Source organism: Mesoplodon bidens, assembly GCF_964165515.1.
Source record: "Mesoplodon bidens genome assembly, chromosome: 2".
Classification (NCBI taxonomy): domain Eukaryota; kingdom Metazoa; phylum Chordata; class Mammalia; order Artiodactyla; family Ziphiidae; genus Mesoplodon; species Mesoplodon bidens.
In genome coordinates this window covers 107422541-107447101 of record NC_138177.1, presented here as the reverse complement: position 1 = coordinate 107447101, position 24561 = coordinate 107422541, and the positions used below count along the sequence as shown (strand labels likewise).

At 40.9% G+C, this 24561-nt stretch overlaps 1 protein-coding gene across 2 annotated transcripts in view; it reads left to right on the top strand.

The window, feature by feature from the left end:
* Window positions 1–7879: 7879 nt before the first annotated feature.
* Window positions 7880–24561, top strand: part of LRRC8B (leucine rich repeat containing 8 VRAC subunit B) — a 74696-nt gene continuing 58014 nt past the window's right edge. For both annotated transcript variants that reach the window (XR_014015211.1, XM_081225956.1), the window contains exon 1: window positions 7880–8022. The gene's annotated coding sequence lies outside the window, so the exon portion shown is untranslated. The remainder of the gene's footprint in view (window positions 8023–24561) is intronic.

The window sequence follows — 24561 nt, the reverse complement described above, 5'->3', positions numbered from 1 at the left end:
AATGTTTCTTAAATATTTTGTGTAAGTAGCTTTAAGCTAGAAAAAGCTTAGGAAGCAGTTATGACCCTTTTCTATTCCTACACACCTGGGAACATAAGACACAGGCATTTATTCCACATTCATTAATGGTTTATAGAGCACTCACTCCCCCCAGGTACCATGTTAGTCCTTGGGATCCTGAAGAGGAAAAGATATACTTCTTAACCTCAAGGAATTTAGAGTCTAGTGAAGAAGCTTATCTCAATCTCCCAATAGCCCCATCTTCCATCAGTCAAGGAAAGCATTTACTCATGCACTTCCCCATCTCTAACCACATACATATATGGTAGAAAAATGCCTGGACTGTCTTCACTTGAAAACAGGAGGGCCTTAGAGATAATCTAGTCAAAGCCTCTCATTTTATACATGGAAACTCTAAACCCAGTAAGTTACTTCCCCAAGATCATGATAAAAGCTAAGATTAATATGGGATTTACTATGTGTTTGGAGCTACTCTAACCATACTATTCATTTAATCTTCACAACCCATTTTCCAAATAGAAAATTAAGGCACAGAGAAATTAAGTAATGACAAACATCAAGCAGCTCATAAGGGCAAAGCCACGATTTGAATCCAAGTAGTCTTGCTCCAGAATCCCTGCTTTTACACTATGCTATATTCAAGTAACTGTTTCTAAAGGTAGTCATGACTTTCTGACTCATGTCTTTATACTGTCTTGTTACTTTATGCTAGCAAAATGGTTTCCAGCATCTCTAAAGCCAATCCTTTGGTCAAAAATTATCAAAGAAATCTTAAGATATTATGGCACTTTAAAGTCACAAGACACTCAAGTTGGAAAAAGTGGCCCAATTCAATGTGGATATATATGTTACCAGGAGGAAGAGATGAAGACATACATAGCCATGAGAAATATAATAAGTAATCTTGTAATAAGTAATTTTTTTAGCTAACTTTGATGAATGTTGCCACCTGTATATCATTCCCTTGTCTTCTTGACTCACCCCCATGTACTCCTTCCCACTTCCAAATCTCAGTCTTTTAAATTTGTTGATTTTTCAATCAAGTAAGAACATGTTAAAATATGAGAACTAAAGTGGACAGAGCTAGGGGTTAAATCCTGAGATGACCCTAGAATACACAAATTAGAGAAGATGTGCATCTCAGAAGTGTCAGACTTCATTTCATTTCACTCTTTCAGTTATCACCCAGCAAATACTTGTTTTGTGCCTACTATGTTCAAAACAATGAACGTGTTTCTGAGGATGCACTAGTCCATGTGATGGATGTGACCTTTGCCCTCCTGAGTTCCACAGCCTCGCAGCATTCCTCCAGAGGATGTTAGGGATCTGTAGTTAAGCAGTTGTCAACTTTCAACCTATTGGGCCTCTGAATGATGACTGAGCTGCAGGAGGATTAACAGAGTGACTCAGCAAGGCTAGAAACTGCTAATAGATGCCATCACTCTTAGGTATACAGACTATAGAGGTAAGAGCATATTGTTTAGAAACGCCTATAATACACTATTTGAGTAATTTGCGTGAACTATCAAATAGTCCATAAATAGAAATTATTTGTATTATAATTATATTTTTTCCTTGAGGACCCTAGAGAACAAAATATTATATCTGCTTATTGAATTGGTAAGTAAGTTAAGGAAATCCAGGAATTTTATTTGACAATCGAGTTCACTCAAAGAAGATAAAATTATAAATTTCCACCCACCCATGTATCTGTTTTCATCCTTCAGTTTGCTTCTGCCTCATCTTTACTTGTAATCAAACTGTCTGTAACTCCCCCACCTACACAGAGGCCTTTGTCAGCCACCAAAAGCTGTTCTGCTCACCAAAACATCAGGCTTCCTTTGAGCCCTAAGTAATTTACCCATTAGGTCTGAATTTCTCTGAGAAGTCTTCCCTACTTTAACCCACTCTTTCCTCTACCAGTGTGAGACCTGACTACCTTTGCCCTTCAATTTTGTAATGAGATAAAGGACACCTGGTTTATTATCTTACTATTCTTTTTCATAAGGTAACCTAGTTATATACAGCTATTATAAAGCGTATTTGAGTTGTAGGTTCTGAACCATGATAATATACTGTATTAGGAGATACTACTTGGCCCCATATTTTCTCATATAACCAACTACCTATTTACCTCTATTTTTTTTTTTTTTTTTTTTTTTTTTTTGCGGTACGCGGGCCTCTCACTGTTGTGGCCTCTCCCGTTGCGGAGCACAGGCTCCGGACGCGCAGGCTCAGCGGCCATGGCTCACGGGCCCAGCCACTCCGCGGCATGTGGGATCTTCCCGGACCGGGACACGAACCCGTGTCCCCTGCATCGGCAGGCGGACTCTCAACCACTGCGCCACCAGGGAAGCCCCTGCCTCTAGTTTTTTAAGTTTTAAAAACTTTAAGCTTCTTCAGGTCACATGTCTTATTGCTCTATTATGCTCCAAAAACAGCAATTTCATGCAGATGGTGAATTGGATGTAAAGAAGTCTGCAGAGAGAAGTTAGTAGAAGAAGAAGCAGATAATTCAAAGATGTGTCTGCATTTGGGTACATAGAGTTCAGGAGATAAAGCCAGAGAGTATGGTGCTGTGGGGACACACTGGAGTTTGGTTAGTCAGTCCTCACTGATTTATCTTGTCCAGTCTTATATTCCCTGGAGGCGTGCTGGGAGTCTATAGACCCCAGGAGGGCAAAGATCACATCTATCACATGGACCAGTGTATCCCCAAAAACCAGTATAGTGTTTTTCACGTAGTAGGCACAGAATAAATATTTGTTGGATGGTAAATGATTAAAATGAAACAAAATATGAGGTATCTGAAACGTGAACTATACTTATCTTCTTTTCTTATACAGTCCAGGATAGATATATTAAACACATTGGAAATTAGAAACTCCTGCCTAGACTGTTAGTGGCTTGCCCTAGGCCTCATGGCCAGAAGAGCCACCAGCAGAACCCAAGACACTAGGTTCTGTGTTCTTTCTGGCATATATCTTTTTCTCCTCCATCTCTAAAATGCTCTGAATCTTGTTCTTTTACAATTTATTTTGATTTTTTAAAATTCTTAATAAACCACAGATATATCTATATATATATATATAGATAGATAGATATAGATAGATAGATAGATAGATATTAGCTCCTACTCTTACAGAATCATTTTATATGAGAATTGAAGGCTAGTGTTCGATGTGTATTATAATTAACAGATGGCCTTATATCAGGCCAAGAAGCACACACACACAGAAGCACATACACAGACAGCTGTTGAGAAAAAAAGGGTGAGAGTTGGTGGGAAGAGTCACTGTCTGGCTGGTGTTAGACCTGGGGACCCTCAGATACCAGCTGCTTTTACAGGACCAGGAAACTTTTTGACCAGATTTCAACATGGTTTAGGGAACACAGATTGAATCCTCACAGGGATCTCAGCAAGCATTGTCTCAGCCACTAGCAGAACTCCTACGGGCTTTTTTTAGCCCACTTTGCAGGAGCTGAGGGGCACCAGCTCTGCTTTAATTCTAAGCTTTCAGTCTGGCTTCACTTGCAAGTATTTTCTTAGAAGTCTTCTTTTTATGGATGGGAAAGGGACAAGAGTCAATAATTGGCTGGCTGCTGTGTGGTGGATTCCAATATGTGACCCAGATGACAGTACATAGTCTTTAAATGGGATGCGTAGGAAACTTCCAAAGAAATATTTGGGCATCTTCCCAGAAGACAGATCAACTGGGAATGTTGGGCATCCTGCTGCAGGAATTCTTGTTTTTCCTTTGGAGAAGAGTCTGGAAAGTCATCTTCCTAGCCCCTGTGTCATAAGGACAGGGCAGAGTATACTTAAGGCAGAGGGGGCAATCAGCACAGTGGGTAGTAAGAACACAGAGTAACTAGTCATGAATATTCCATACTGGGACCATGATAAAGGATCAACTCACACAGAAGTGCACAGCCGGCCCTGCGCAATTAGTTTCTAGTCAAGCTACCTTATTCCAAAAACATGTGCAATGTCCTACTCATCCTATCTTTGGAATTCTCACTACTGAGCTCATTCTCAGGTGTCATTCTCAGAATTTTCCCCAGGCCCAAGGCAAGTTCATGTTAAACCTCTACAACCAGGAGATTGAAAAGGTCGGGAAAACATGGTGAAGTGTTTGGTCAAAAATAAATAAAAATTCTTTATCAGTGACAATATGCTCAGTCATACATAGCTGAACCAGGAGGATTCTGGAAAACGTTCTGAGAATGCAAAACCATGAATGCCTTCTTGCTCTTGTTCTTTTCTTCTGATTTGATGTCTTGGTAGAGCTAACAAACTTGAACCATAATGCTCAGAAAATAGTTAAAAGTAATATTTCAATTTAGAACCTTAAAGCTAGCCAAACTTCTTCAGACCCAAGTTCATATGATTCTCCTCCAACCCTACATAGCCCACCAACCTCACCTCCCCTTTAAGATGCTATATGCTATCTGGATAAACCTCTACTAGAGTACATATCTTTAATGAAAGGAATTATTATATTTATCTTGGTATTCTCCCTCACCTCTGTCAGATGGCCAGTGCTTTCTTTTATATACTGCAGACATTCAATGTTTAATTAATTTAAAGAAATAGAGGATTTTTCATTATCAGAAATCATTTTAGAATTAGAAAAGAACTGTTAATGCTGGATCATATTCTGCCTTCCATTAATCCTAAAAATTCTCAAGACAAAGAGAAAATGGAACCCTTATCAAGGCAGCCGCATGGAGCATAGCTTAATGCTGATGTCACTCAGATTATTTTTTTTCAGGGAATCAGCTCAGAAGGGACCTACCAAACCCAGGAGTTAGTTGATTACTTCATGTGGGGCATGCATTTCAACAACCAGATGACCAAATTGCAATGATCCTTTTATTTCTATTATTTGTGTCATTCGACAGAGGAACCAGCCACATGCGCTGTCCATAGTCATCCTCTTTTTCATATGAATGTGATCAACCTACCACTAGCTATTCTACTCAATGGGATGTTGTAGAAAATAGAGTATTTCTACTTATGCTTCTTCTAGACAGTCTCGGCTTACCAGAAGGAGATTGACTGAGCCCTGATTGGTCATTTTAAGACAATACTTGGGGTAGATAAGACAAAGGTATAGGATTTAGTCTTTCTAAATTTTGCTTCTCTTTCAATACTTAAAGTTTCCCTTTCTTCATGAGACTTTGTTTATTACCATGTGCACTGATCCCTCTCTTCATTGGAGCATAAGTAGCACTTGATTGTTTTCTATGTGTTCATCTAACTTATGAGCTGCTGAGGTCAGGGACCAAGTCTGATGCTTTTTTGGTATTGTCCACGATGTCTAGCATACTGATGGTGACATAACAAGTGCTTAATGTCTATGATGGGACTTTTAAACACTATTTTAGACTTCAACGAATTTGGCTGTGGAAATAGTGACTGAGTCTTTTAGAATTTCCTTTGATCAGAATAATTGACTTTCTCTGATCAAAATAATTGATCAGAGTCCCTTAGAGAATTTCAGATACTCCTCTAAGGACTGAGCATATATCAAGACTCCACTCGTCCTGTTTTCAAAGAGATTACAGTGTAGTAGAAAAACTGGGCACAGGCATAAAAAGTCAAACAGTATTTTTATTTCTCATTATAAGGCCTACCCAGGGCCAATAATTTCTAGTTACTACTAAATACTCTTCTTTATGAGCTTGAATCATGTACAGAGTATTAAAGTTCTATGAGAACAGCATTTGGGGTCATTCATTTTTCTCCTGTGATATAAGCAGGAGCTTATATGAAGAGAAACAGAAGGAAGAAGAAACAAAAGAAACATCTGTTTGATGCTACAGTTTCAGAGGAGGGTTCCCAGAAGCAAAATATCACAAATTCAGAAGCCCAATTTCTTCAGTGTCAGTAATAAATGTTGTCACCATGGAGGGTGATTTTGTTAATGAAAATTGGAATAAATACATTCATAAGCCACATATCTGAGGTGAACCCAGAGCTAATACAGTTTTAATGAACTTGAGCACTTTAACTTCCTGCTAATGGTGACTTGGGTTACCAAGCATGGGAGTCACTTTTTTATTCATACCCTCATTGGAATTGGAATCTTAACAGATCATCTAGTTTTTAATCTCTTAATCTCAGAGGCTGAGTCCCAACGAGGTTAAGTTACTACTCCAAGTCACACAAGTAGTGATATTGCTGTGATAGAAGAATGGATTCTCTGTTCGTGGTTTTGGAAGGGGAGACAATATGCCTTTCCAAACATTCAAAGACACATATGGAAAATTAGACACTTAAAAATTTTAATGCCATGACTTTACAATCAATCAGTATTTCTCATAGCACTCACTTTTTTCCTTGTTTCATATTTAATTCTGAATACTTTTTATCTTCCTCTCCAGGTTGTAAGCAGTTTGAGGACCAAATTCAAATCTAAATTAGCTTAACGGATCTGTACATACACAGTGTCTCACCCTCATAAGTTCGATAAAAACTCTATCAATGACTAAATGAAGGAATGCTCTTTCAGCCTTTCCTCCAAGACAGCTGCCAACCCAGAATGCAGTGGACAAGGAGAGAATAGAGCAGTGTCACAAAGACAACACTCTTATCCCCTTTTGGGGTAATTTAAATTGTAGTCCTAATCTCAACAGTCTCTGTCTGACACCACTTGGTCTCATATAACTCAGTTGTTCCATTTTCTTTACTCCCATTTATACAAAACGATCAGATATGCTCCAAATGCTGAGTCTTTTATAGTCTTTATTTTATTCCTTCCGGAGGTTCCCGTACATTTTTTTTTAATGGTAATGTGATTGCCATAGCAACTCAAAGATATAAATGTTGCCTAATTGAATCGCAGTGTTGAGGATGATAGTCTACAAAAAGACTGACTTAAATCTGGGGTGGGGATGAGAGTAGGGGGTGAATGAGGATGATAAAAATTCTGTCCCCTGAATTCCTGGGTTTGGATTAATTTTTCGTTTGTTCTGTAAGGCACATTGTAACTTTTCCCACTTAACTGTAGAGGGAAAAGAGCGGGTCAGTGAATAGGGTAGACGCAGTTTCTTAGCAGTAAAAGCCTAGTTATGAGTAAAGCGAGACCCCTCTACCACGTTGTTCCCTCCCCAGCCCGAGGATAAAGACATATGAGAGAGACGAATGCTATTGGAGGCCCAGAATCTTAAGCCGCTTAGTTTGGTACAACTGTAAACTGCCACACAGGGGCTCGGCCCTGCATCTTAAGTACGCAGTATAAGGAAAGGTAAAGGGATTTCCCGCAAGCTCCACCCGAGCCTTCCCTTCAGGTTCAAAACACGTTATGTAAATAACAAGTTACTCGGGGTGCACATGTGAGAAGGCAGTGGTCCGACACATAAATGTACTTCCAAAGTCCCTTGCATGTGCACCTGGATAGCCCTAAGCCCCTCTGCCGTCTCTTGAAAACAGCTCCCCGCTTTTCCAGCCCCAGCGAGACGTGAGCTGTGCACTGCTGCCTGCGCACCCGAGGCTGTGCCGAGCGGGCCGGGCGGCCACATGGCGCGCTCCCGGGTGATGGCAGCCGCGCTTTGTTTCCATCAGCAAGGGGTGAGTCACAGGCCCCCGCAGTCCCTAAGCTGGGCAAACACTCGGGCAGAGGCTGCTGCAAATTTAACAGCAGGAGCAACTACCGAAACAGCTGCTGCCCATTTCTCCCCTTCCTCCTTCTCCTCCGCCGCCACCACCGCCGTGGGGCCAACGCCTCCGCCTCCTGCCTCCGCCCAGTACCCTCCTTCTCCCCCCGCGAACTTAGTCAGCGGTTCGCGCCGCCGCGCCCCGATTGGCCGGCGGAATGCGCCGCGTCACAATGGAGCCGGTCGGAGGCGGTGAGCCTGGCAGCGCTGGGGCTTCCCGCTGAGCCCGCAGCAGCCGGCAGCAACGAAGTGCGGGCGTGGGGCCGCCGCCGGCGCGCCCGGAGCGGCGCGGGGCGCACCCCGCGAGGAGCGCCGGATCCGGGGGCCGGAGGCACGCAGGTAGGTCGGGGCGGGACGCCCCTGGTCACCGAGGAGGAGCCGAGCCGACCCAGTAGGTGGGGGCGGAGGACCGGGTGAGGGGACGCAGCAGGTGGGGTTGGACGAGTAGGTGCGGTTACCTGTCCGCGCCTCACCTGCGAGCCGGGCCTGCGGGCAGGTGGCTGGGCTAGAGAGATGAGGCGCGGTTTTGCCACTCCCTCGTCTCTAGGAGAGGGGGAGTGATACCCCCGAGGGACTTCTGGGTGCTGGGATCATTCGGGGCAGGAGGAGTGGGCGGCGCGACGAGGCGGTCTCATGTCTCCCCCAGCAGTCACGGTGCCGCACCTGAGTGTGAGTCCTCGGGGTGGTGCGGGAACCGGGTTCTGGTTTCCTGGGCTGGAGTCTCGCCCTCCCTAGATGAGCAGACCTCTCCGGAGGGCGTCCGCGCTCGGGTCGCTCTCCTTTGCCCCCTGCCCTGGCGCTGTTTGTTGGCAAACATTTTCTACTCGTGGGAAATCTACAATTGTTCGCCTACAATTTAATGGTGGTGTTGGCATTCATTTGTTTGAAGGAGAAGGGAGCAACCTATACCCGTTTCGAGAGAGAAGCTAAGAGTTTCCCCTTACTGGGCTGCAGTTGAGCAGGTGCTGAGAGGTCAGAGGGAGGAGGCTGGGTGTTGGCTCATCACTCTGTGTCCTCACCTGACTTCCCAAAGTCCATAGGTTGCTTTTAGTCAGATGACATTTGTGGAAGACCTCTTTGTGGTCAGAAAGACTCCCTCTCAGCGGCCCCCTTCCCACCTCCCCCAAAAAAGGATAAACCTGATTTAAAAACGAAAACCTACCCGTGAACTTCCTTGAATAAATTCGCCTTGCCAAAAACTTTTAAGTCCGTAAAAAGATATCTGTATGAAAATTTTAAATTGCACATAGTTAACCAACTTAACACAGGCAAAGTGTACACACTGCTTTCTAAGAGGAAGTGAAATGGTATGTGTCTTTATCAGACTGTTAGGTCTCCTAAAACCTAAGTGTCAGGTTATAGTACACAGAAGCAATCAAACTGCAGTATAATTGTTTAAAAATTCCAGTACCCTCTACGTGTTGAGGTTCCACCTCCTGAGACCCGAAAATGCTCTTTGATTTGTGAGTGCCAAGGTGACTTTCTTTTGCCCCTGGCTTCCCTAGTCAACAGCTTCACCCTTGAAGGAATATAAAATGTCAGCCAATCCCACAAGTGACTGAGCCCCTAACATATCAGACGTTACTCTTAGTTCAGGTAATGAGGGGGACAGTGTTGTTGCTGAGTGTACGGTTGAGTCATGATACCTACTCTCCATCTACTACATGTTAGAATTAAATTTACTATTCTTTGAAACGTTCTTTTTTTCTTAAATTGGAAAAGTGTTCCAACATGTCCAGCCTAACAGGAAGATTCTCACATTGGGAGTGATTTCATTTGACTGGTTAAGATTTGCTTTTTAAAGACCATTCCCCTCCCCATTGCTGTTTCATTCCTCCGAATCCTCAGAATGAAAGCACCAACGTTAATTAAAATGAAAAAGGGCCCTAATCAACATCACTGGAAAAGGGTACCAGGTCTTTGAAGTTTTTCTTTTTTTTTAATAGAATTTATTTTTTAGAGCAGTTTTAGGTCCACAGCAAAATTGAGAGTAACTGCAGAGAGTTCCCATGTACCCCCTGCTCCCATTCATGCATAGCCTCCCCCATTATCAACATCCCCCACCAGAGTCAGTACACTTGATACAATAGATAAACCTACGCTGAGACATCATTATCACCCAAAGACCATAGTTTAGATTAGGGTTCACTCGGTGTCGTACATTCTATGGGTTTGGCCAAGTATATAACAACATGTATCCACCATTATAATGTCATCAGAGTATGATACTATATCATATTATCACTGCCCTAAAACTCCTCTGTGATCTTCCTATTCATCCCTCCTGCCCCCCAACCCCTGGCAACCACTGATATTTTCACTGTGTCCATTTTCCAAAATGTCTTGTAGTTGGAATCAGTCTGTAGCCTTTTCACATTGGCTTCTTGCACTTAGTATTATGCATTTAAGTTTCCTCCATGTCTTTTCATGGCTTGATAATTTTTCTTTTTAGTACTGAATAATATTCCATTATCCCTCCACATTTTTTTAGGCTGTGTGGGTATTTTCCTTCAGTGGTTTGAAATTTGTGATTTTTTGTTTTGTTTTCTGGAGTTGAAGGTTGGAAATAATATGTAGAAGATTCTTGTTTGAGCCAAAATTTTTATTTATAAAAAAGTTTTTGTAATTTTAAAATCCTTTTTGATGGTATCCAAGTATTTTTATGTTCCTTTTTGATTTTTTACTGCCCATAAAAAATAGCCTATTTAATATCTGATGTTCATTTAGTGTTTCTCAAGTTGAATTTCCAAATTTATTTTTTGCTTCTCTTTCCAGCATCCTTCTAGCTTACACTGATATTATCAGAAACAAATGTATGCTCAATCTGTCGTGTTACTCCAGACTCGGTGGCATGGTTTTCATTGCCTCCTATATAGCATGTCCCTCACTGCTCTCCTGACGCAGGGAGTATTGCTTACTCTGCAAACAGTACAGACCTGCGACCACTGATAGGAATTTGGGAGGTCCAATTATAGTATGGAATTTCTTTAACCAGTTGTAAAATACATTCTAATTTCTGTCATGTCTGTTTTCATATTGCTGCCTTTTCTTTTATTGCTATTGCCCACTTGCATTTTATTTCCTATCTATATTTCCTAAACTTCCTACGCACCTTTATTAAGACTTAGGTTTTTTTTCTCGTGTTTAAAATAATGTCTTTGGCAGACATAACTTATTTTTCCTTTTCTGGATCATTAAGATTGATCTTAAATAAAATTAGGCCTAACTCCAATCACTGTATCTCTCTAAGTTCTTTTCAGTGCTGTTCATTTAGAAATTGAACAAAGGGTAATAATAAACTCCCTGTTCTATGACTTCCTCTTATTTAGGATTCTACTCAATTGCAACACAATTTAAATTCACTTCTGCAATGCTGTTGTGAACCCATGTAAAGGAAATGAATAAAAATGAGTTGTCAGAGCTTCAACCTTGACCTTTACTTTTGCCTTTTTGGTCTTGATATGGGTCATGTGATTCTGCGTGATATGGGTCATATAATTCTGCTTGTTTCTTTCCAGACTGTGTATCTTTGAACTTCATCTCCTGCTTCTTCAATTTCAGGATTCCTTGTAATTCTTTGTTGTTTGTTTCATCCTGTGGCCATTTTCAGGGCTCTATTCTACAATGCCCGCTCCTTGGTCAACAGCATCTTTCAGAGACATTATCAGCTACACAGCTTCTATTTCTCTTCTCTTTCCAGCTCCATGCAGGTGACTGAGATCTTCCTCAGCCCATCTATGATGGAGACTAAATTTTTTACTGTCCAGTAGCATATTCCCTTTGATTGTCTCAGGTATGCAGATTTGAAAGCATATTCAAACCTTCCTTCTTTTCTTCTTTCAAATTTTTTTTCAGCATTTTTACATTTCTCCCTCAAGTCTATTGCAGATTATAATCAGGAGTTCTTCAGGCTTCTGCCTAAGAGTGTGAACTGTGCAGACTGATGAGCCTGGGTTTGAACCCTACACTATCACTTTGGATGAGTTGCTGGATTAGTTAAGATTAGCTGTCAGTTACAGAGACCTCAAAGAAAAATTGCTTAAACAAAGTGATGTTTGTTTCTCTTTCACATTAAAAAAAAAAAAAAAGCTTATGGAGGGACACTCCAGAGCTGGTATTATGATTTTACAAATCCTCTGAGACCTAGGCTGTTTCCACCTTTTAGAAGTACCAAACATCAAATGAGGCCCTCAATCTCATGGTCCTAAGTGGAGCTTCAGCCATCACATCCAGGTTCCAAGTGTAGAAGGGAGGACGAAAGGAAGGGAAGAAGATGGGAAAAAGCAAGAGCCCAGGGTCTCTTAAGGAAATTTCCTGGAGGCTGTCATACATTTCTTGTTAAATCTCATTGACCAGACTTTAGCAATATGACCTCACCTAGCTGGAATAGAGACTGGGGAATATTGTCCTTACTGTAGACAACCTTATGCCCAGCTAAAACATGGGATTTTCGCATCCTTAGTAAAATGGGGGAAAGGAACATTGGAGTAGTCGAACACCACTCTTATTCTACACCTTTTTTTTCTTGACTATTGTTATCCATCTCACAGAATTCTTAGGATTAAAAAAGCTCTTAACGTGAAAGCATCTAATCCAGTATCCAGTATCTGGCATAAAACAGGCTTTCAGTAAATGGTAGTTCATATTCCTCCTTATTCCTTTTTCATGAATTGTCTCCTTTCTCTACTACCACGTCGTTGGCATCCAAATCCTATTTTAAATACTGGCCCCAATCGATGGTACTAGACTGTAGTCTTGTACCTTATCATGGGAGGGAGTAACACCTTATTACTCAATGTCACACCTATTTCTTAGCTTATAGTGTGGCTTAGATTTAAGATATAGCTCTTGGAATCAAATAGATCTAGGTATGAATCCTGACTCTCCCACTTACTCAGCATGCCTCTTGCATCCTCAATTTCCTAATCTGTAACCTGGGGGTAAGGTTCAGATATGAGGAGTAAATGAAAAAAATGTATGTAGATTACCTAATAAACTGTGCCTGATGAAGTAAGTGGTAGCTTTTCTTTTTTAATTTGGCCTAATCTAGATGAACCTTTTTGAAAATGAACTCTTATTGCATTAAAAAAAAGTTTTAAAATTGGTCACCTCCATACATATCCAAATGAGTATTGTTATATTGTTAGTCAGACTTTTTGAGAATTGTCCCCCAAATCAGTTTAAACCTAGCAAAGTCTTTCCTGTGTATGTGTGTGTGTGTATAATATATATATATATATATATATATATATATATATATTTTATAAAAACCAGAATAGCTCAGCCTTAACCTTTTCCAGCCTTGATTTGAATGATTTTTTGCCACATGCACTCTCAGAAGCAGAAACTTCCCACCAATGAGTATATTTCATAGCATTTTTTTTCAGTAGCTATTTGTTAAGCACCTACTGTGTGCCAGACACTGTGCCGGCTTCTAGGGACACAACAGTAAGCAAAAATGCACGTGGTCCATACCACCATGGAGGTTACATGTTACTGGGGGAGACAGGAGAATCAATCACTGCAAATACATGAAAAATTGCTACTACCAACATTATTAGGTGCCGTGAAAGTATGTGCAAGCGTCTTATGGTTGGAGGTTGTATGGTGACTTTAGGAACAAAAATTGGCCAGGGAGCAGGAGCAGAGATGTTGTGGAAGTGTGTTTGGAGTCATCTTTAAGTGTTCATAATATATAACTTCTCCATGTGATCCTCTGAAAGGGGTCACCTAATTCAGGAACAATTTAATTCTTTTCTAATTTATTCATGCTATATTGACAAACTTTAAATTCAGCTACTTTTTTCTTTTGGATACACCAAGCAGATGCATCTGAGAAAATTGGCTGTAAAGTAGGATCTTTTCAGAGAGGGTCAGAGGGTTGATCTGCATCACCCTTAGCAAGGGGAATTTGAAGCCATTTGGCTGAATGGGGGCACATGAAGGAACGTTGGCAGAATAGGTAGACCACAAAGCAGCAGTGGAAGATGACCACAGGAGGGGAGGCATAGGCAGTATGTTCCAGAGAGCTGGCTGGACTGCTGTGCTTGGGATGGCGCATCTCAGAGCCAGCAGGCAGCCGAACATCCAGTCTCTCCAAGGTTTTCAGGCTCTCATTGACAGGACCCAGCTTGGCACCTTGGCAGTGGGGTACCATTTCTCCGTATCCTGTCCAGCTGAGCTAATGGGGCATCCTTTGGAGAAAATGTTGCCTCTCTAGTCCCTTTGAGGGCCTTGGAGGGTGGCTGGGAGGCTCTGCTCCCGTGTAACACGTGAGGACATGACAGAGCCTTGGGGGCAGAGCCGCCTGCCATTGGACTGCAGGTTATTTCTTGCTCTGAGCAGATGAATTTAAGATGAATTCTGTTCATCTGAAGATTTTAAAGTTCATCTCTCTAGGCAAAACTAAGTGAGTTTGTTCCTGGCCCTATTTCAATGCCGAAATAGGGAACTGAGCAATGACTTGTCTTCGAAAAGTGTGAGTCATGATGCAGTTTCTGGATGCACGATGCTGTGCTTGGTGGGCAGGTTCCCAGAGTATTTATGCTCTGCCAACACTGCCCTAAGGGGGCGCAAGGCTTTCACCTCCACCCTCCCAGGAATGCCTTTGGAGCTGGGGCTTCCTCTGGCTCACCACTTGCCAAGTATTTGGAATTCCTCCCTCAGGGCACCCCAACCTTGTTCCTACCTCTGGGGCTTCTCAGTTGCTGCTCTATGCCTGGACCGCTCTTCTCTTATGAATCTGCATAGCTGCTTCCTTCTCAATGGAAGGTCAGCTCCAATGACCTCAGGTATAGTTTCCCTGATCACCTCAGATAAAGTACCCTTGCCTTTCTCCATCCTAGTCTTTCAGGCTTTGGTTTATTGTTTGCTGGCTTGTTTATCTTCTGTTTCCCTCCCCGCCCACACCAGAATATGTTATGTGAAAGCATGGATCTTGTCTCCCTTGTATATCTGCCCTTAAGCCTGGTATGTAGTGGACTCCCCAAACTGCTACATGTGATTTTGGGCAAAAAAAAAAAAATTACCCTTTTGAACTTAAAATGGGGATGATATCACTGGTGCTACCTGCCTTATGGAACAGTAAGGGCCTGGAGTTAGTGTACCAAAGATATTTTTTCCCCCACCAAAACTTGCTAATCATCTTTAGATTCCATATTTTTGCAAATAGCAATACCATGTACCCAATTACATAACCCTAAAATGCGTAGAACTCACTCTGGGCTTCTCTTTGCTTTGTTCCCCCCTTAACTGCTCCTTAAAGGATGGTGACCAGTTTGTCCAGAGGCCACACCCTTAAGGTACCTCCCAACAGTGCCCTTCCTTTACAGTCTCTTGACTGCCTTGAGTCTTTTCCAGGACTGCTGCTAATTGCCTCCAAATGGTAGTTCAGTTTGTAGACTTTCCTATCTTCCCCCCACCAAATTGGTTGTCCACACAACAGGAAAATAATCATTGTGAAAGGCAAAGTTCATACCACGACTACCTGGTTTAATAATCCTTTAATGACTTGCTTTGCCAAAGGATCGATTCCAAATGCCTTGGAGAGCCATATAATACAGTCTTCCTCCGTCTGCTTCTACAACTCTCCAGCTTCACCTCTCACTGCCCCCCGCTCCCCCTCCCCCGTCATTTCTAAATCACCAACGCGTGCACCATGGACACAGCGTGCACAATCGCACCCCCATGCACCAGCCATCTTAAACTGTCTGCAGTGCAGGGAGGAAGGTACAAGGTAGCTAGATGGCTTCACTCCATGGCTTTTTTTTTCCTTTTCTCTCTCTGTGTTCATATCCCCTTGTCAAACACCTGCCCATCTTTCAAGAGTCAGTTCAAGCATACCTATTGTGGAAGACCATTCCAGACCCTTCCCTCTGCCTACCACTTGTAGGAGCTCCTGAATCCCGTCCCTGTGTTGCCTCTGATGCTTGTGCATCTGTTATATTCCCTCTGCCAGAGAATGCCTCTGCCTCCTCCTAGGTGCTCCTTCATGATAAAGGATGAATTTTGTTCATCTCCCCAGTGAGCTTCCTGAGCCAGGCATTATACTTGGCATGTAAACTGATATGTGGGAAAGCATTAGGCAATAAAATTCAGTATACTTATTGTCTAGTCCAGGGCCTTGTTTCAATAGTGTACTTTTGACTGGTATTTGGAAATCTGAAAGATTTCCTTGAAGGTTAGAAGTAGGAAGAAGAGTTATTGTATATATGCTGTTAATAGATATCAGTTGAATGACCAAAATATTTTGTTAATGAGCTAGTGTTTACTGAACGCTTACTGTGTTTAGAGTTCTGGATTTGGCCATTTGCAGGCGATGCTTGACTCAGCTCTTGGACTTTACTGAAATAATTCTGGCTCTTTCTATTAGAAGTCAAAATTTTAGATGGTCAGCACAGGTTCTTGGCTTACAGGCAGTTTATGATCTCCAAGGGTGCTTTCAATTCCAGGCTTTGGGGACTAAACTTGGGCACAGAGTACAGCAAGATAGAAGCAACTTTTTTTTTTTTTTTTTTTTTTTAAATCTGGCTGCATGGGGTCTTAGTTGTGACCTGTGGGCTCTAGTTCCCTGACCAAGGATTGAACCCAGGCCCCCTGCATTGAGAGCGTGGAGTCTTAACTGCTGGACCACCAGGGAAGTCCTTACAGGCAGTTTAGAATAAAGTGTCTGATAATGTTTTTATCCAGTACCCCCTAAAAGGATTTTGAAACACTGTGTCCTCTCCTCATACATTTTAAAAGTTAATATCTAAATTTTTTTATAGTTGTAAAAAATGGCACTTCTGATATTAGAAATACTGATTTAAAAAAACACTTTTTAATGTACCCAGTGGAAGCTAAATTAAATACCACAGTGATTTCATATCTACCATGTCATCCATTTAAAAAACACACAAACAAGCTGGTCTAGAAAAGCTGGGAATTTTTACATAGTTGTTTCCCTTGTGGAACTCATTTCATTCTTCTTCTATATAACCTAATCCCCATGTAACAGTCTTAGGTTTGAAAATCTGTCATTGATTACCTTATCATACTCTTGTGACGCACATATATACACACTATATTTTTTTAAGTTCTTGTGACAATAAGCCTCTAAATGTTAAACAAAATTTCATTTGGATTGAGTTTTTATGATTTTGACTAATATACGATTGACCAGAACAAGTATATTAGAATTTTGATGAATAAGTATTAAGCATAGGTAAAATTTTATGGAAAATAACTTCTCAGTGAGATGCCTGGGGCTTAAAAAGAGTTTATTTATGCATAAGTAAAACTTATTGCTAAAATAAGATAGGCTTCATAATCAAGGCTTCTTTTTAAGTGTAAATGCTTGAGACACCTTACCACATAAATAAGTGTATGGGAATGAAGGCAGTATAATTCCACTCTATTTTTTAAACTCCTGAGGTGTATGACAAAAGTTACCTAGTGATTGATCACAAAAATGATTTTCCATGTTCTGTTGTCTAACAACTTGATTGGGTCTCCCTCCAGTGTTGTTTGAAGCAAAGAAATGGATACTTTCCCCAACTCCCAAAAGGATTTCTCAGTCTTGAAAGTCAGTCACTTTCTTAACATCTATAACCCTACAAGTATTTCAAATGACCCTCTCAGCTTGGAGCCCTGGAGAGTTTTACTCCCCAAGGCAATGCACCACACGCAGACTCCTGAGAAATGAGATGTTTACCTTTCTTGTGGAACGTGGGGAGAGGATGACTGTGAAAAGGGGAAAAAAGGGAGATGGCCAGAAGGAACCAGCTGGACATCAGGTGTTCTGAAACACATACTTTTAGACGAGGGTTAATTGGTGATCTGGAAGTAGATTCTACCAGAGTACTCCTCCTTCCAAAAACAAAAAGCCCCCAAACCCCTTACCCCACTTTGAAGATCAACTGGTTTGGGTGCTAAAGAAAACTTTTCAGTCAAATTCACTATCAACTCTAAGGAAAAAGTCCCCAATAGGCCAATTTAAAGATTTCTTCTTGGTGGACAAGAACATTCAAAAGGGAAAGAACATGGTTAGAGCTTATCACTCTTTTAAAAAGACTTGATGGAAGCTAATTTGATACCAAAGTGATAGAATCACCATTATCCATTTTAGGAATGTACACTCAAACTCTCCTAGAATATTTAGAAATAATACATAATTTTTTTATACGCATTGTTAGACTATATACAAATAGAATGTTGGTAAGGATCACCAGGTGCTTGACCGACAGTCACCTAGGTCAGTGGGTGACTGATTTCTAAGAGCAAGTCTTAATCCCATTGAAAAAAAGTTTTCTTCCACGTTTTAGCAGGAAATTAGCATTAGCAGGAATGCTAATTTCTTTCCAAGAGGAGGTTGTGAATTACATGCAAAAAGGTTTGGTCCCAGGCTAGGTTTGGGACATTTTTTTCTTTACAGAGTAATGCATTCTGAAGGGAGAGGAGTTGAGCCTGGCTGTCATTCCCATGGATTAGTAAGTCTTTATTGGGTCCTCCTGGATCCTGGATGCTCTTGACACCCTGTATGTAAGGACACTGTACAGATGTCCCCTGTGCTCTTGCCTTCTCCCAGCAGCTTGTAGCAAATCTCTCCTGAAACACTTTACAGGGACCCCCACCACATTACTTACTCTATTATACATTTGTACATCACTTCTAACATACTGAAGCATTTATATGCACATTTATTCTCCTGATGACCTGTGGGAGATGGGGCAAGTGTTATTCCCAGGATACAAATGTGGATACTAAGTTATAAAAGGATTGTGGCTTGTCTCAGCAGACTCTACAAGTTAGCTGTAGATCTGGTGCCTGATGAAACAACTTTTTCTACAGTATGTTGCCTGCCTCCTTTTCCCAGATGTGTTACTTTATAGAAGGCTCTAAAAATTGAAAAGCTTGCCTTAATGTGATCATATGAAGATTAAGTAAGACAGATATGCTCACAAAATGCTTAGTAGAGTACATTGCTCTTAGCAGGCCCCCAGAGTTAAAAAAAAATGTATTTGAATTTTGGGTCTGCCATGCTTCATTTTATGGATTAAGAAAAAATTTATTCAATATTTTTTGAGCACTTAATATTTGCCAGGCACTGAGAATAAATCCAACAATGAAGAAAACAGCATGGAGCGTACATCCTAGAGGAGGGAAGATAGACGATAAGCAAATCCAACATATGATATCATGTACTGAGTGCTCTGATGAACAATGAAGCAGGGTACAGGGCTAGAGAGTGGTTGGCGGCTGGTAGTGGTTGGTGACACAGGGTGGTCAGGGAGAGCATCCCTTGGGTGAGGACTTTTGAGAAGACCTGAGTATTACACTCACCTGAGTCTGAGCTCAAAGCCTTGAGTTTATTTGGGTAAGTTGATTCAAGTCATGGTATTCTAGAGTTGTGTGGAAGAGATCTTACAGAGTATCGATTTTTAACCTTCTTTATATTATAGGTATCCTTGAGGGGCTTTCCCAGAATACTACACACATATGCATAACATTTTAACATGCCTTGAAATCATCCTTAGAACACCTCAAGTTCATATCCCTGTTCCATCTCAGTTTTTCTTTTTACTGATAAGACATTAAGGTTGAAAAAGGCAAAGTAAAAATCATCCAGTGTCACAGCTAGTTAGCGGCTGAGTCAAGGACCTAAGATTCCCATAAAGTTGTCCATTGCTTTTGCTGTTAAACTCTCTAAGTTGCTAGTGTTAAACTCTCTCAATTTGGTCCATAAAGCATCTCTTGTTTTTTAATATATACACCATTTTTATTTACATAGAAAACCTCCCCAAGTAGCTTATGTGGCCAGTGTGGCTCCTTGTTCTATTTCCTGACCAGTAACAATATAAATAATATCCCAAGCATTCCAAATGTCCTAGAAAATTATGAACAAGGAGGACTCAGGGTGGCAGTAGAAAAGGAAAAAACAAACAGAAACCAAAATAGAGACCTTGGAGTGTGAAGATGTTCTTACCGACAGCAGAGGGGCTGGAGGTGGGCAAGGCCTTGTCCCAGTTTTGACGGGGACAGGGACTCCCTAGGGTGAAACAACAGTCACCCTCACCACTCCACCCAGTGATTTCCTCTGGGGATATTTTATACAAAAACTTGGAAGATAAACTTGTCACTTTCAGGAAAATATTCATTGTATCAACTTATCTTCCCAGCCACACTTCCTTAACAGATGTCTCAACTTTAGTACAACAAAATAACCAAAAATTTTAAGTAGTAATCATCCACACTGTGGAACTATGTGTCATTTCCAAAATTGGATGCTGTGTAAAGGTTTTGATTTGCACACAAGATTTTTTAATAAAATAGACCTGGCTTTAAAACCTCCAAAAGTTAGCCACTCTACCTCCTACAAACACTGATATTTATTGAATTTTTAGGCTGCTTTCTGTTGTTGCAAAGAAAACCTACTTTTTCCACTAGAAGTGTCCCATAGTGTTGTGTTGATAGAATAATTCTAGCCTTTTCTCTCTTAACCAATGAAAGGCCCTTTCTTCCATAGTCCCCATCCCCACCCCCATTTCTAGGTATTTCTAGCCTACTTTTCCATCTGTGTGCCTTGTTGCTATGGTGATGGGCACCCTAGAAATAGAGAACAAAGCAGATATAATAAGCATCTCCTACATGGTTCACAATGCTAAAAAGGGATCTAGGTTTTTTCAAGCATGGATGGTTCTTTATTGGTGGTAGAACTGAACCAACCCAACTGGGAGGGGGCACTAGGGTTATGAGCTGATTCAGGCCCTACTTTTCCCATTGTTCTACACTTCACCAGACCTTTCTTTACCCACGATCATGAAGGTGAGCAAAGAGCACTAGGAGCCTGTGGAGCAGATGTAGTACAGAAATTAATGCCACAGAGTCACCCCACTGCAAAAGACAGATCTACTGAAGCATATTACATGGGAGGAATCTTGGGCTGGTCTTACGGTTTACCAGTTGTTAATCCTATGCTTGAGTTAGTATTGTTCAACTTAATCTTGCAGTAGAGGAGATTTGCCAGTTTAGGTTTTCCTCCCTTCAAAGTATTTAGTCAGTATTAGACTTTTTAAAAAATTAAATAAAAATCTTTCTTGATTACCGATAGCTTGCAGTATTTGCTCCCATCCATTGAATTTTTAAAAAATAAGTGGTTAAACTAATGTGCACTTATTTTGTACTTGTTTTAGAATTACAATTAAATATTCTCTCTATATTATGGAAATTAGTGTTTTCCATAAGATTTGGGAGAAGGTGCCCACAGGTAGTTTTTAACCTTCCCACATGTATGTTCATTCTTTCATATATTACATCTTCAAGTATCAGGTTCTTAGACACCCATAATGAAATACCCAAAGATTAAATAAAATATTCCAATTAACCAATTCCAATTTCCAGACACTTATTTTTAAATTGAATATTATGTTTTATAATCACTTATAAAACACTTATGCATCACTTATGTTTTATGTTTGTGTTTTATGTAGAGGGAAAGTAGTTTTTAGCACAATGTTTTAGCTTGTAAAGTCATGGGATGTGAATCAAATTTTTGGAGCTAAAGAAGGTGAACATTCTATGTGTCTGTTGCATTGTGGCATGAGGGCCTGAAGTTCTTTTTGGCTCTAAATTCTTGTTTCTTTGGCCATGTGGCTCCTTTCTTTTTGCCTGATGAAATAGTATTTTGCCAGTTTTATCTGCTATAATGTCTCTTACACTGATGTGAAAATATGCTTGGAATCAATCTCACACTTCGAGATTTTTAAGTATATACCCAGTGTAGCCCTCCCTGCCAAAGTCAGCTATTCCCCTTTGTGTCATGAATGGAAGAATGAGAGCACTGGAGACTAGAGTGGGAGTTGGAACTCCCAGTGCTGATTCTGGCTCAGCCTCTGCCTGGGGTGGCCTTAGAGATACATTTTTAACCCCATAAGCAGCACTCAGCTTCATCAGGAGGAGCCCAGGAGCCACAAGGAAGGTTTTGAAGCAGAAGGTAACATCAGATTTGTTTTGGGAAGTGATGCTGGCCGTTAATGTGGAGGATGTGTTGGAGATGTGAGAGATCATGTTGGGAGACCCAGTAGGGCAGTGGGGATGGAGCAGAGGAGACTCATATGAAACAAACTTGAGGAAGAGGTCATAGGAGTACATATTCTCATTTTCTTTTATCACAAGCATCCCATGGTAGTTACATAAGTCCATCTATGCTTACTGAAATTTTACTAGTTTTACTATAATTTATAACTTTTCAGTTTTTTGTAGAAGGAAGGGACTAAGTTCCTTCTGATTATTTATGGAGTCCCCCAAATCCTCAAATTTCAGGTTACCAGTGAATGTACTTATATTAGCACAACTTTAAAAATCATAGCTTTGCTATAGGCTATGTCCCCCGCAAAATTCATATGTTAAAACCTAACCCTTAAGGTGACGGTATTGGGGGGGGTGTCTTTAGGAGGTAATTAAGTCATGGGGGTAGAGCCTTCAAGAATAGGATTAGTGCCCTTATGAAAGAGACTCCGAGAGCTCCTTGCCCTTCCAACCATGTGTGGACACAACGAGAAGAGGTCCTTCTGTGAACCAGCAAGTGAGCTCTCAGCAGACACTGAATCTTCTGGCACCTTGGTATTGGACTTCTCAGCTTCTAGAACTGTGAGAAATAAATGTTGTTGATTAAGCCACCCAGTCTATGGGAGTTTGTGATAGCAGCCCGAATGGATTAAGACAGCTTCTAAACATGAGTGTCTTACTAGAAATGAGAGAAGACTTGGGAGAAGTAGTGTGTGTTCTGTGGGAAGAATAATGACTCTTTTTGCACAGGAGAAGTCTGTGGAAAGCAGGTAATCACTCTACACAGGACAGTTCCTTGTTTCCCAGAAGGCTTGAAAACTGTGGGCACGTTGGGTAGGTTTTATGGGGGGAGCAGGGCTTGTATTTGCCAGGAGTTTCCTCCTTCGTGGGCAGTTGTTTTCTTACGCCTCCTGGGCGAAAGGAGTATCCATTGCATTTGATGTTATCATCAACGTGAAGGGAGAAAGGCCAGGTAGAACTATGTCTATTTTTACGATTAAACTGGCGTTCTGAGTAGCTTAGCTCCCAAATAAGGTAGATGTTAGTCAGGATAAGAGTTCACTCTCCTTAGTCATTTTGCTGACTCCTCCTACTACACCTATGACTGAAGGAAGGGGTGAACGAATGAATGTACGTTTAGTGTGCTGTTCATTTTATTGAGCTGAGCTACTTTTTATTCCCCTCAGAGATGTCTTTGAAGATTATCCACTTTCTTGCTAGTCTTACGAGTTTACTGGTTGTGCAGGCATAGGTAAATCCCATAACTGTCTCAGTTGCCTCATCTGTAAAGTGGAGATAACCTCATGGAGGTGTTGGGAGCATAAATAAGTTAATTGATATAAAGGGCTTAGTAGAATATTTACATGTGGTTGGTTATCTTGTGGTGAGTGAGCATTAGCTTCCACAACTGAGTGTTACAATATGCTGAGCAAACTTGACTACTTCAGCCTCACATCAGCTACTTAGAAGGGCCTCACAAAACACTGGGCTTGTTTTGTCTTATCTACCTAGGAAGAACTATTAGGGCAGGTTCCACTTGATTTGTCTTTTGATGATTTATAACTTGCTGTTTCAGTTGACTAGGCTTAAATGGACTTTTTCCTCGTTATTTTTAGAGTCAAATTACTTAATGCTGGAAAATTAGGCTTTTATATAGTTATTGATTGTACAGGAACACTACAAATTAGAAGAAATTATAGCTGTCCCAGGACCAGATTGGAAAAGCCTCTAAGTTTTTGTTATAGCCTGAAATTTGTTCAATCTGCACATTCTCTGAAATTCAACCTTGAATTATTCAGCAAATGAACAAGTAAAAAAAGTATGGTCCTTCACATTTTTAATGCATATTTGAGATATGTAGACTTTAACTTTGAAAAGTTTTTCATGATAATTGATCAGCATGGGTAACAATACTCAAAAGCCACATAAATCTAGATAGCATAAAATTCTCATTTTTATCTGTAAGAAGCCTTGGAGCTCCTTTGTTTCTTTTCCTGTTCTGCATGAAGGTGAAAGCATCAGTGACTGGTAGTTTCCTTATCTTAAAGTGATCTAGACGAGAGAAAGTTTATTCTAACAATATGGTCTACTTTTGAAAAATGATGATTTTTTTTTCAATCTCTGTATCAGTGTTTGTGTGAATTGAGAATGAGTTGTAAGGAAGCAGAGAGTTGCCTGGTGTGTGCATTGGCGAATGATGAGAGGGGAAAGGGAACAGAGGAAGGAAACTGTTCTGTACTTCACTCTTGATTCTGTGTTTTTCCTCTCTAGTGAAGTCCTCAGAGATGTTACACATGGTGCAGCAGTCTTATTTTAAAAAAAAGTTCTTTCTAAAAACATTTCCTTTCCTAATGAGATTTCACTTTGGTGCTTTGTTGTCAGTGTGCTGGGAGTTCTGAAATGTTCTCTGTATTTCTGTGATTTTTGACCTAATAATCTCATGTGGGTTTACCAGGCTTAGCAGCTGTTGTTTTTACCAACTATTGCTAAATTCTGTTAATGTCCAAAGTTGAAAAACCCTTTTTTCTACATTGGCCTAGATTATCCAGAGTTTAAAAAAATTTAAGCCTTTTCCTCACCCCTTGTAATTTTCATTTACTTGCAAGAAAATGTATAATATTAATATTCTAATGGATGGTTTAGGTAGGCTGAACCTGTGTCTCACAGGACTCCAATGACAGCTTGCAGTGTCAATTGCAGAACAGGTTTTTGTTTTTTTTTCTGTACGCAGGCCTCTCACTGCTGTGGCCTCTCCCGTTGCGGAGCACAGGCTCCGGACGCGCAGGCTCAGCGGCCATGGCTCATGGGCCCAGCCGCTCCGCGGCATGTGGGATC